Source organism: Pristiophorus japonicus, chromosome 27 (genome assembly GCF_044704955.1).
Source record: "Pristiophorus japonicus isolate sPriJap1 chromosome 27, sPriJap1.hap1, whole genome shotgun sequence".
Taxonomy (NCBI): Eukaryota; Metazoa; Chordata; class Chondrichthyes; family Pristiophoridae; genus Pristiophorus; species Pristiophorus japonicus.
This window is the reverse complement of record NC_092003.1, coordinates 15,822,868-15,834,509: the sequence shown is the minus strand read 5'-3', so window position 1 is coordinate 15,834,509 and position 11,642 is coordinate 15,822,868.

Sequence of the window (11,642 nt, the reverse complement as noted above, 5' to 3'; positions counted from 1 at the left end):
GAGCCCCACACTCTGCACAGTCGCTGAAGGTTTTGCAGCAAAGGCTCCGCGAGCGTGGCGATGGGACCTTGTCTCGCTCTTGGCGGGCGTCAGTGAGGTGGAGAAGCGCGGCGGTGGTTCCTGATTGGGGGAAATTGGAGCCTCTCCCTCTCCCGGCGAGGTCCTGTTGCCGCGGTTCCCGGGGCTTTGTGGGATGTGCCAGCGGGTTGACGAGTTGCCGCGTATCCCGGGTCTGATCGTTGGTCGTTGGCAGTGCCGTGCCAAGTGATCCTCGGTGCGGAATGGTCCGTATTGGAGGGGCCGCCCGAGGGGTAGAGACGGTAATCACCTCACTGCAAAATGTATCACAAGCCTCACCTTCACAGAGCGCCTTATCGTATCTATCAAAGTGCTTCACTGACAACTAATTGCTTTTCATGGCGGTGACTGTTGTTAATTGCCAAACGCAACACCATATTTTACACAGCAAGATCCCACTGCAATAAGATCCATGGCCAGTTGATCTGTTTTAGTGATGTTGGTTGAGGGATAAATATTGGCCCCAGGACACCAGGGAGAACTCCCCTGCTCTTCTTCGAAATAGTGGCCGTGGGATCTTTTACATCCACCTGAGAGAGCAGATGGGGCCTCGGTTTAACGTATCATCTGAAAGACGGTACTCCCTCAGTACTGCCCCTTCGACAGTACTGCCCCTCCGACAGTGCGGCGCTCCCTCAGTACTGCCCCTCCGACAGTGCGGCGCTCCCTCAGTACTGCCCCTCCGACAGTACTGCCCCTCCGACAGTGCGGCGCTCCCTCAGTACTGCCCCTCTGACAGTGCGGCGCTCCCTCAGCACTGCCCCTCCGACAGTGCTACGCTCCCTCAGCACTGCCCCTCCGACAGTGCGGCGCTCCCTCAGTACTGCCCCTCCGACAATGCGGCGCTCCCTCAGCACTGCCCCTCCGACAGTGCGGCGCTCCCTCAGTACTGCCCCTCCGACAGTGCAGCGCTCCCTCAGCACTGCCCCTCCGACAGTGCGGCGCTCCCTCAGTACTGCCCCTCTGATAGTGCGGCGCTCCCTCAGTACTGCCCCTCCGACAGTGCGGCGCTCCCTCAGTACTGCCCCTCCGACAGTGCGGCGCTCCCTCAGTACTGCCCCTCCGACAGTGCGGCGCTCCCTCAGTACTGCCCCTCCGACAGTGCGGCGCTCCCTCAGTACTGCCCCTCCGACAGTGCGGCGCTCCCTCAGTACTGCCCCTCCGACAGTGCGGCGCTCCCTCAGTACTGCCCCTCCGACAGTGCGGCGCTCCCTCAGTACTGCCCCTCCGACAGTGCGGCGCTCCCTCAGTACTGCCCCTCCGACAGTGCGGCGCTCCCTCAGTACTGCCCCTCCGACAGTGCGGCGCTCCCCTCAGTACTGCCCCTCCGACAGTGCGGCGCTCTCTCAGTACTGCCCCTCCGACAGTGCGGCGCTCCCTCAGTCCCTCCGACAGTGCAGCGCTCCCTCAGTACTGCCCCTCCGACAGTGCGGCGCTCCCTCAGTACTGCCCCTCCGACAGTGCGGCGCTCCCTCAGTACAGCACTGGGAGTGTCAGCCTGGATTATGGGGTTCAAGTCTGTGGAGTGGGGCTGGAACACACAACCTTCTGGCTCCGAGGGAGGGAGAGATGCACTGAGCCACAGCTGATGCTAAGGTCAGTTCAGACCCCCACTGTAGGCCCCTGCGCAGACTACATCGCCCCTTTCCAAGGAGGCAGCGAGCCGTCACCAAGCTGCGGGTGATGTTACATCTGATCTGTATCTTACCTCCCATCTACCCGCCTTGGTTCCGTAACCCTTAATACCCTTACCCAGCAAAAATCTACCAAGCTCAGTTTTTAAATGTTCAATTGACCCCCAGACTTGACAGCTTTTTGGGGGCGAGAGTTCCAGATTCCCACCGCCCTTTGTGTGAAGAAGTGCTTCCTGACATCAACCCTGACTTTAAAGTTCTGCCCCCTTGTTCCAGAGGGTATATTTCTCGCGATCTATATGTTAATCATCTTAAACATCTCGATTAAATCACCCCTTAATCTTCGAAACTCGAGGTGTAACCCTGTCCTCATAATTTAACCCTTTTAGCACCCCGGTATCGGGAGCAGGATCCTAACCTGGGTACTGAGGCCGCTTGGAGTTCCCCAGCGACTTGCCTGACTCCAGATCAGTGCAGACTGGGAGTCGCGGAGCTAATCGCAGTTTGTGTTCTGCAGTCTAAGGCTCCCGATGTCCCTGTGCTTGGTGCTGGGGCAGTGTGCGGTGAGCAAGCTGGGGCTGTCCTACTCGCTGCAGGCTCTGCTTTGCCCACCAGGTGGTGCTGTGGGCTAACAGGCCATCCCAGCCGCCAAGCAGCACATAGTTAATGCATCGCTGAAAGTCCATTATAAAGTGCTCATCTTCAAACCACAGGTAGAATCCACGGTGAGGAGAACATGCTTGGGCTACCGCTGTTTTAATTATATCATTTTTAATCCTGTTCCACACATACTGACTCTCACTAGGGTACGGGTCCCACACACACTGACACTCACTAGGGTACGGGTCCCACACACACTGACACTCACTAGGGTACGGGTCCCACACACACTGACACTCACTGGGGTACAGGTCCCACACACACTGACTCTCACTGGGGTACAGGTCCCACACACACTGACACTCACTAGGGTACGGGTCCCACACACACTGACTCTCACTGGGGTACGGGTCCCACACACTAACTCTCACTGGGGTACGGGTCCCACACACTAACTCTCACTGGGGTACGGGTCCCACACACACTGACTCTCACTGGGGTACGGGTCCCACGCACACTGACACTCACTGGGGTAAGGGTCCCACACACACTGACACTCACTGGGGTACGGGTCCCACACACACTGACCCTCACTGGGGTAAGGGTCCCACACACACTGACACTCACTGGGGTACGGGTCCCACACACACTGACCCTCACTGGGGTACAGGTCCCACACACACTGACTCTCACTGGGGTACAGGTCCAACACACACTGACACTCACTGGGGTACGGGTCCCACACATACTGACTCTCACTGGGGTACGGGTCCCACACACACTGACTCTCACTGGGGTACGGGTCCCACACACACTGACACTCATTGGGGTACAGGTCCCACACACACTGACTCTCACTGGGGTACAGGTCCCACACACTGACACTCACTGGGGTATGGGTCCCACACACACTGACTCTCACTGGGGTACAGGTCCCACACACACTGACTCTCACTGGGGTACAGGTCCCACACACACTGACTCACTGGGGTACGGGTCCCACACACACTGACTCTCACTGGGGTATGGGTCCCACACACACTGACTCTCACTGGGGTACGGGTCCCACACACACCGACTCTCACTGGGGTACGGGTCCCACACTCTAACTCTCACTGGGGTACGGGTCCCACACACACTGACTCTCACTGGGGTACGGGTCCCACACACACTGACACTCACTGGGGTACGGGTCCCACACACACTGACCCTCACTGGGGTAAGGGTCCCACACACACTGACAATCACTGGGGTACGGGTCCCACACACACTGACCCTCACTGGGGTAAGGGTCCCACACACACTGACACTTACTGGGGTACGGGTCCCACACACACTGACCCTCACTGGGGTACGGGTCCCACACATACTGACTCTCACTGGGGTACGGGTCCCACACACACTGACTCTCACTGGGGTACGGGTCCCACACACACTGACACTCACTGGGGTACAGGTCCCACACACACTGACTCTCACTGGGGTACAGGTCCCACACACATTGACTCACTGGGGTACGGGTCCCCCACACACTGACTCTCACTGGGGTACGGGTCCCACACACACTGACTCTCACTGGGGTACGGTTCCCACACACTAACTCTCAGTGGGGTAAAGGTCTCACACACACTGACTCTCACTGGGGTATGGGTCCCACACACACTGACTCTCACTGGGGTACGGGTCCCACACACACTGACTCTCACTGGGGTACGGGTCCCACACACACTGACTCTCACTGGGGTACGGTTCCCACACACTAACTCTCACTGGGGTATGGGTCCCACAGATACTGACTCTCACTGGGGTATGGGTCCCACACACACTGACTCTCACTGGGGTACGGGTCCCACACACACTGACTCTCACTGGGGTACGGTTCCCACACACTAACTCTCACTGGGGTATGGGTCCCACACACACTGACTCTCACTGGGGTACGGGTCCCACACACACTGACTCTCACTGGGGTACGGGTCCCACACACACTGACTCTCACTGGGGTACAGTTCCACACACACTGACTCTCAGTGGGGTAAAGGTCTCACACACACTGACTCTCACTGGGGTATGAGTCCCACACACACTGACTCTCACTGGGGTACGGGTCCCACACACACTGACACTCACTGGGGTACGGGTCCCACACACACTGACCCTTACTGGGGTATGGGTCCCACACACACTGACTCTCACTGGGGTACGAATCCCACACACACTGACACTTACTGGGGTACGGGTCCCACACACAGTGACTCTCACTGTGGTAAGGGTCCCACACACACAGACTCTCACTGGGGTACGGGTCCACACACACCGACTCTCACTGGGGTACGGGTCCCACACACTAACTCTCACTGGGGTACGGGTCCCACACACACTGACTCTCACTGGGGTACAGGTCCCACACACACTGACACTCACTGGGGTACGGGTCCCACACACACTGACCCTCACTGGGGTAAGGGTCCCACACACACTGACACTCACTGGGGTACGGGTCCCACACACACTGACCCTCACTGGGGTACAGGTCCCACACACACTGACTCTCACTGGGGTACAGGTCCCACACACACTGACTCTCACTGGGGTACGGTTCCCACACACTAACTCTCACTGGGGTATGGGTCCCACACACACTGACTCTCACTGGGGTACGGGTCCCACACACACTGACTCTCACTGGGGTACGGGTCCCACACACACTGACTCTCACTGGGGTACAGTTCCACACACACTGACTCTCAGTGGGGTAAAGGTCTCACACACACTGACTCTCACTGGGGTATGGGTCCCACACACACTGACTCTCACTGGGGTACGGGTCCCACACACACTGACTCACTGGGGTACGGGTCCCACACACACTGACCCTTACTGGGGTATGGGTCCCACACACACTGACTCTCACTGGGGTACGAATCCCACACACACTGACACTTACTGGGGTACGGGTCCCACACACACTGACTCTCACTGTGGTAAGGGTCCCACACACACAGACTCTCACTGGGGTACGGGTCCCACACACACAGACTCTCACTGGGGTACGGGTCCCACACACACCGACTCTCACTGGGGTACGGGTCCCACACACTAACTCTCACTGGGGTACGGGTCCCACACACACTGACTCTCACTGGGGTACAGGTCCCACACACACTGACACTCACTGGGGTACGGGTCCCACACACACTGACCCTCACTGGGGTAAGGGTCCCACACACACTGACACTCACTGGGGTACGGGTCCCACACACACTGACCCTCACTGGGGTACAGGTCCCACACACACTGACTCTCACTGGGGTACAGGTCCCACACATACTGACTCTCACTGGGGTACGGGTCCCACACACACTGACTCTCACTGGGGTACGGGTCCCACACACACTGACACTCACTACGGTACAGGTCCCACACACACTGACTCTCACTGGGGTACAGGTCCCACACACACTGACTCACTGGGGTACGGGTCCCACACACACTGACTCTCACTGGGGTATGGGTCCCACACACACTGACACTCACTGGGGTACGGTTCCACACACACTGACTCTCACTGGGTACGGGTCCCACAGATACTGACTCTCACTGGGGTATGGGTCCCACACACACTGACTCTCACTGGGGTACGGGTCCCACACACACTGACTCTCACTGGGGTACGGTTCCCACACACTAACTCTCACTGGGGTATGGATCCCACAGATACTGACTCTCACTGGGGTGTGGGTCCCACACACACTGACTCTCACTGGGGTACGGGTCCCACACACACTGACTCTCACTGGAGTACGGTTCCCACACACTAACTCTCAATGGGGTATGGGTCCCACACACACTGACTCTCACTGGGGTACGGGTCCCACACACACTGACTCTCACTGGGGTACGGGTCCCACACACACTGACTCTCACTGGGGTACAGTTCCACACACACTGACTCTCAGTGGGGTAAGGGTCCCACACACACTGACTCTCACTGGGGTATGGGTCCCACACACACTGACACTCACTGGGGTACGGGTCCCACACACACTGACCCTCACTGGGGTACGGGTCCCACACACACTGACTCTCACTGGGGTACAGGTCCCACACACACTGACTCTCACTGGGGTACAGGTCCCACACACACTGACTCTTACTGGGGTATGGGTCCCACACACACTGACTCTCACTGGGGTACGGGTCCTACACACACTGACTCTCACTGGGGTACGGGTCCCACAGACTCCCTTTTTTGAGTGAATGATTGAAATGTTATTCCTTGGAAATGTGTTGGAGCAGCATGATCACAACTCTCGCCACTCCATCGACCCAGCAGCGCGAGCACTGTGTCCAATGCTGTCAGTCACTGGTCCTCTCTCTCGCTGACTCTAACTCTGTCTCTCGCTCGGCCTCTCTCCCTCTCTGTCTCCCCCCGCCCCCCTCTGTCTCCTCCCTCTCTGTCTCCTCCCTCTCTGTCTCGTCTCCCCTCTCTCTCTCTCTCTCCCCCCCTCTCTCTCACTCCCCCCCCATCTCTCTCTCCCCCCCCTCTCTCTTTCCCCCCCTCTCTGTCTCCTCCCCCCCCCCTCTCTCTCTCTCTCTCTCCCTCCCTCTCTGTCTCCTCCCCCCTCTCTCTCTCCCCCCCTCTCTGTCTCCTCCCCCCCCCTCTCTCCCCCCTCTCTGTCTCCTCCCCCCCTCTCTGTCTCCTCCCCCCCTCTCTCTGTCTCCTCCCCCCCTCTTTCTCCTCCCCTGTCTCTCCCCCCCTCTCTCTCTCTCCCCCCCCCCCTCTCTCTCTCTCCCCCCCTCTCTGTCTCCTCCCCCCCTCTCTCCCCCACTCTCTGTCTCCTCCCCCCTCTCTCTGTCTCCTCCCCCCCTCTCTCTGTCTCCTCCCCCCCTCTCTCTCTCCCCCCCCTCACTCTATCTTTCCCCCCCTCTCTCTATCTTTCCCCCCCCTCTCTGTCTCCTCCAGCCCTCTCTCTGTCTCTCCCCCCCCTCTCTGTCTCTCCCCCCCCACTCTGTCTCTCCCCCCCCTCTCTGTCTCTCCCCCCCCTCTCTGTCTCCCTCCCACTCTCTGTCTCCCTCCCCCTCTCTGTCTCCCCCCCCTCTCTGTCTCTCCCCCCCTCTCTGTCTCTCCCCCCCTCTCTGTCTCCCCCCCAGCTTTGTCTCCCCCCCCCCCCCTCTCTGTGACTCGCGATCAGTAATAGATGAAGGTGTAATGTATGGATTGAGGGAACGCACTTGCCACCCCTGTGGGCTATGATTTTGTGGTCCACGTGTGTCTTCGCCCTGAGTGTTCCCGGGTCAGTCCGTTTATGGGATGTGACCGGTGCTGCCTGGCTGTGGGAATCCTCAGCTCACTCGGGCTTGTGAAAACTCTGTCTGATGCTCCTGGGTTTACGATTTCCCCAGGAATATCCAACCGCTGATCCATTTGTACACAATTCTCCTGCTGCAGAGTGACCACACACACTCTGCATCACCTGCTCTCCCCCACTGCCAGTTACGAAGCACATTTGAGCCTTAATGTTCAAAGTTCTCACCAGGCTAATTTATTTTGATACTGTATATTGTAAGCACCTGGTTTAACTCCAATTAAAATGGTTCTGAATACCCTGGGTTGTTGATTCTGTTCTGTTTATTGGCTCCCTCAGCACTGCCCCTCTGACAGTGCGGCACTCCCTCAGCACTGCCCCTCTGACAGTGCGGCGCTCCCTCAGCACTGCCCCTCTGACAGTGCAGCGCTCCCTCAGCACTGCCCCTCTGACAGTGCAGCGCTCTTTCACAGATCACTGGGTCCTTAGCTAATTCCCCTCCGTGTAACCTGGCTGCAGGGTGTATGAGGGTTCCGCTGCAGTTCATCGGGGTAAAGGGTTAACAGCAGAGTGCGCTAACTGGGCCGCTGATACCCTGGGGCTTCGGAAAAGCCTGGCGTACACATTCCCACCAGCTGGTGCCTGACACAAACCTTGTCAGGGAGAGCGATGCTGGGAACAGTGCTGCCTACTCTCCAACTAACCTTGCCACAGGCTCCTGCAGCACAGACCGCTCGGCCTTTGGTAAGGAATGGGTCGATATTAAAAGGTGCTTTCACAGGTCACTGGCTCTTTAGCTACTTCCCATCCGTGTGGTTAACCCTGCGTTGCCCGGTCGAGGCATAGAGTACAAAAGCAAGGAAGTTATAAATCACTGGTTAGGCCCCAGCTGGAGGATTGTGTCCAATTCTGGGCCCCGCACTTTAGGAAGGATGTCAAGGCCTTGGAGAGGGGGCAGAGGAGGTTGACCAGAATGGCTCCAGGGATGAGGGACTTCAGTTACTTGGAGAGACTGGAGAAGCTGGGGTTGTTCTTAGAGCAGAGAAGGTTGAGAGGATATTTAATAGAGGGGTTCAGAATTGTGAAGGGTTTTGCTAGAGTAGATGGGGAGAAACTGTTCCCCGGGGCAGGAGGGACACAGATTGACGCTAATCAGCGATGGAACCAGAGGGGGAGATGGGGAGAATGTGTTTACGCAGCGAGTTGTTCTGATCGGGAACATGCTGCCTGAAAGGGCGGTGGGAGCAGATTCAATAGTGACTTTCAGGCGGGAATTGGATAAATACCTGAAGGGTAAAGTTTACAGGGCTGTGGGGAAAGAGTAGGGGGAAGTGGGACTGATTGGATCGCTCTGGCACAGGCTCGATGGGCCCAATGGCCGTCTCCTGTACTGTATCATTCTGTGATCCCTAGACCCTGATGGTTTGCAGCCCAGAGTTTTAAAGGAAGTAGGAAATAACAGATACTTTCGCAATAATCTTCTCAATTCAGGAATTGTCCCTTTAGAAAAGAAAAGACTTGGATTTATATAGCGCCTTTCACGACTACTGGACGTCTCAAAGCGCTTTACAGCCAATGAAGTACTTTTTGAAGTGCAGTCACTGTTGTGATGTGGTAAACGCGGCAGCCATTTTACGCACAGCAAGCTCCCACACCCAGCAATGTGATAATGACCCATATCATCTGTTTTGTTTGCTGTGTTGATTGAGGGATAAGTATTGGCCCCAGGACACCGGAGAGAACTCCTCTGCTCTTCTTCGAAATAGTGTTGTGGGATCTTTTACATCCACCTGTGAGGGCAGACGGGGCCTCGGTTTAATAAAGCTGGATAAACACATGAGGGAGAAAGGAATAGAAGGATATGGAGAGGGGTGGGAGGGGGCTGGTGTGCAGCTTAAACACTGGCACGGACCTGTTGGGCTGAATGGCCTGTTTCTGTGCTGTACACTGGATGTAATTCTGTGTCATTGTATGAATGCTCGCTCTCTCCACAAAAGAGTACGGAGGGAGTGGGTGAGGCTCCCCTGCTGAGAGTGTTTACCAGTCAAGTGCAGATTAATGGGAGTTGAATTCTTTTTAAAGTTCGGAAATCTCGCCCTTCCTTCTCTCCCTCCCCCAGCACTGTGACTGTGTTTGGTCCGGTGAAGTGAGAATATCTCCCCCCTCAAACAGGGTCCACAGCGTGGACAGAGGGTCGGGACAGTGAGAGAAACGGCAAACTGCCCCTCGGGACCCGGCTTTCAAAACACGGAGGGAGGGGACAGAACGGACCTCGCTCACTGGTGGTGCCAAGGGTCGGGAGGAAATCCACTCCCAGTCACACCGCACGCCACAAACCCGTTGAGCAATCGGCGGTTCATCACCCCTGTCCAACACCCCCCACCAACGCTCAGAGATTCACCCGTCCCCAGCTGGGCTCAGGGCTGAGCCGCTCCCACTCACTCTGTGTGATAACTGGCGGGCGGGGAGAGGCGGTAGGGGAAGAGAGGTGAGAGAGGGTGGGGGGTTGGGAGAGAGGGGGTGGGGGGTAGAGAATGAGAGGGAGTGGGGGTAGAGAGTGAAGGGGTGGGGAGAGAGAGGCTGGGGTGGGGAGTAAGAGAGAGCGGGGGGGGGGGGAGAGTAGGTGAGAGTGAAAGAGAGGGTGGGGGTGGGGAGAGAGGGTAGGGCTTGTATGAAAGGGTGTGGAGTGAGAGGGTGGGGTGTGGGGAATGAGGAAGTGGGGAGAGAGGGTGGGAGTGGGGGGGAGAGAGAGAGACGAGGAGAGAGTGAGTGTGGGAGGGTGGAATGGGGTGGGAGAGGTTGGGACTTGTTCTGTGTCAGATGTCCCAATATAATTCATAAGTACGCTGGGCTGAATGGCCTCCTACACTCTCCTTGTAGGATTGAAGTGTGGTCAGCAAGATCCCACACAGTAATTTGAGAATGACCAGATCGGTTTTAGTGATGTTGATTGAGGGATAAATATTACATCCACCGGATAGAGCAGACGGGGCTTCGGTTTAACGCCTCATCCGAATTAATGCACTCAGCTATTTGCTGTACATATCGGTTATTCGACTGTGTGCTGTGCACGGTTAGAGTTAAAGGTTGAATAAGCTCTGCGATGTGATGCCCCCCTTGGCTGAGGCTCCCTCCAGACTTGTGACATCTCTCCCAGATCACTTCATTCTGGCTTCACCTGGGGCACGAGCTTTCCGCGGGGCACCAGACTGACACCTCGACTCATGGTTCAGGAGTGAGCCCGAGCACTTGACTATTCAACTCTGTGGGCCATTACAGCCGAACCCGATCCGGTCTTCACGGGACTGCCGGGCACGGAGGGAGTCGCTGGTTGGCGGTCAAGGATCGGGTACCCTGGTTGATTTCTTTTTGTTGATTTCCTCCCCCACCTCCCCTCACCCCATGGGAACTGAGGCTAACTCCAGAAAATCGACCGGCATTTACCCTGAGAGGGATCGGTGAAACTCAGAACAGGAGACACAGGATGGCGGAGCCTTTGCCTTTTTTTAATTAATTCCCGGGATGTGGGCGTCGCTGGCAAGGCCCAGCGTTTATCGCCCGTCCCTAATTGCCCCTTGAGAAGGTGGTGGTGAGCCGCCTTCTTGAACCGCTGCAGTCCGTGTGGTGAAGGTGCTCCCACACAGTGCTGTTAGGGAGGGAGTTCCAGGATTGTGACCCAGCGACGATGAAGGAACGGCCGATATATTTCCCAGTCGGGATGGTGTGTGTGTGTGACTGGGAGGGGAACGTGGAGGTGGTGGTGTTCCCATGCACCTGCTGCCCTTGTCCTGCTAGGCGGTAGAGGTCGCGGGTTTGGGAGGTGCTGCCGAAGGAGCCTTGGCGAGGTGCTGCAGTGCATCTTGTAGACAGTGCACACTGCAGCCAGGGGCCGCCGGTGGTGGAGAGGGTGAAAGTTGAAGGTGGTGGATGGGGTGCCCATCAAGCGGGCTGCTTTGTCCTGGATGGTGTCGAGCTTCTTGAGTGTGGTTGGAGTTCCACTCATCCAGGCAAGTGGAGCGTG